Source organism: Hydractinia symbiolongicarpus, chromosome 1 (assembly GCF_029227915.1).
Source record: "Hydractinia symbiolongicarpus strain clone_291-10 chromosome 1, HSymV2.1, whole genome shotgun sequence".
Lineage (NCBI taxonomy): Eukaryota > Metazoa > Cnidaria > Hydrozoa > Anthoathecata > Hydractiniidae > Hydractinia > Hydractinia symbiolongicarpus.
The window spans coordinates 37,858,675-37,861,174 of record NC_079875.1 but is presented as its reverse complement, the minus strand read 5'-3'; the positions used below and the strand labels follow the sequence as shown (position 1 = coordinate 37,861,174).

Below are 2,500 nucleotides of genomic sequence, written 5' to 3'. Positions count from 1 at the left end.
GAAAAATGCTAAAACGCATCTTTTTCCTTGTTAAAACAGCAATTGTGAGAAATTGGAAACGCTATGATTCTGCAACGTAAAGTCAAATGGCAATTATTTTCTCCAGGCGTTGAGAGGTTAACGTGGTGAGTATTTGTGTAAAATATTGCGTTCAATAATAATTGTGCAAGGCCAATATTGCATGTTAAACATGCCAATACGTGCGTTTTCACCAAATTAGGGAAAAATCGGAAAAATCGGAAATCCCGAACGACATGTCGGATTGGCTTTATATTTGGCACAATGAACCATCTTGACATGACAAAGGTTCACACGAATTTTTTTTCAAAAAAACGCTGACGTCAGCATTTTATTTGGCCTTGAATGTTTGACATTTTAGGGCTTCTGGACCCCCCGCAGAGCCACAAATCGGGAATTTGTGCTCCTACCCGGTTTTAGCCTGAAGTGTTTTACATATCTGCCAAAGATTTAAGAAATACCTTCAATATTTCAGAAGCTATAGCGATTTACCTGTTTTTAAAAAGACCAAAAAAAGTAAGGCCCCAAAACAGGTACTTCCGGTTGACCTTTGACCTCCAAATTTTGCATGGTAATAGATCTCCAAATTTGCTACCATGAAATTCTTGTCCGTTTTTTATAAAAATGCTGACGTCAGCAGTTAAAATTTTTTGAAATTTTAGAATTTATGAAGGTTTGACCGTGCACTTTGTGACGTCATAAGTCTGGTTCTAGCCAAAGTCACACAAAAATATTCCGCCATTTTTCTTAAAATGCCTTTGTTTATAAGTTTGCTTTTTATGATTTCGTTAAAACGTTGTAGTTACTGAGAAAAAATTGTCAAAAAATGCATGTAAGAACCGTCCTATACAAAACACACTGGACGGTTTCTATTGTCAAAAACATTAAACTGTTAATAACATGAGAACGAGGCTTTCCAGCACCAAGGTTCTACAGGCAATTTTTCTTCTTACTAAATGGCCTATCCACTGACAAATATCTGCATCTACTTTTAAATGTTTCACAAAAGTTATTACTATTATATAAGTAAAATGATGACATTATGTTTAATAAGAGAGTATTATCAGATACGTATGTGTGAAACGGTGAAGTCTTAAGTAATAACTGGCTTGTGGCAGCCAAGCGTTCATAGCGACGTTGCTTTTTGATCCTTCGATGTCGGCTCTTCCTATCATTGTGAAGCAGAATTCACCAAGTGTTGGATTGTTCACCCACTAATAGGGAACGTGAGCTGGGTTTAGACCGTCGTGAGACAGGTTAGTTTTACCCTACTGATGAAGTGTTGTTGCAATAGTAATTCTGCTCAGTACGAGAGGAACCGCAGATTCAGACAATTGGCATTTGCACTTGCTTGAAAAAGCAATGGTGCGAAGCTACCATCTGTTGGATTATGACTGAACGCCTCTAAGTCAGAATCCGTGCTAGAAAGCAATGATAATTACCTCTGGATAATCTTAGGCGAACAAGAATAGAACGGCTTCTGTCGTTCCTAAGTCCCAATGCACTGAGTCGGAGAAAAACCGTCGAGGTGCTGCAACTATCAAAATCTAAAATTTCCAGAGATAAATCCTATGCAGACGACTTAAACAAGAACGTGGTATTGTAAAAAGTAGAGTAGCCTTTGTGCTACGATCTTCTGAGATTAAGCCTCTGTTCGACAGATTTGTCACTTTGTGACAAGTCCTTTTTTTAACCAACTGCTTTGTACCGTGGAGTACCAGTTATCTTGTGCTTACCTGAACTTTTTTTTTAAAAAAGGTGATGCGTGCGTGCTGTACCATTCATCTTTATCACCTCGGTTTAATATTTGGAGACACAGATGTATGGATTAAAAGTGTATGGATTAAAGGTGTATGGATTACAACTGTATCGATTACAACTGTATGTATAGATTACAAGTGTATGGATTACAGCAAGAATTACGGACTAGGGCTATGTTCAGGGTTAAGGTAAAGCCTAGGCTGGGGCCTAGGGGTAATGCTACTGCTTTGGATACGGTTGTGGGTCTTTTTTTTAAAAAAAAAATTTTGGTGGTGTGGCGTACCCTCTCACTTCTTCAATTTCTCAAGCCGTTTATGTGTTATGCCGTATTTTGTTATTTTCAGGTCCCATGAGGCTTAACCGTCATAAAAATATGTTCGGAATGTTGCTGGGCCTATCAGTAACAAACGCGCATGCGTTACGGCACATTCCGGTTAACTTTAAAAAAAATCGATTTTTTTTCCTAAGTCCCCACTTTAGTGTCAGAAACTGGAAAAACGTGCTATATAATGTAGAGAGGGTAGAACAGAGAAGCAATGAGAAATGAGTGAACTCGACTAGAGTTTGGTTGTTATTGTTTCTTTGTGACACAATCTCTTATGCGTTGGTATCAGAGTTTATTTGTGTTGCTGTAAAGACTGTTGAGTTGTCATTCAGTTCTTACGGTAATACGGCTCTGGCTCAAGCAATGAAATGCAAGTCAAATTTTGTTCTTGCAGGA

General features: G+C 38.1%; 1 pseudogene; it reads left to right on the top strand.

The window, feature by feature from the left end:
- Positions 1-1,685, top strand: part of LOC130620378 (large subunit ribosomal RNA) — a 7,097-nt pseudogene extending 5,412 nt beyond the window's left edge.
- Positions 1,686-2,500: the final 815 nt, after the last annotated feature.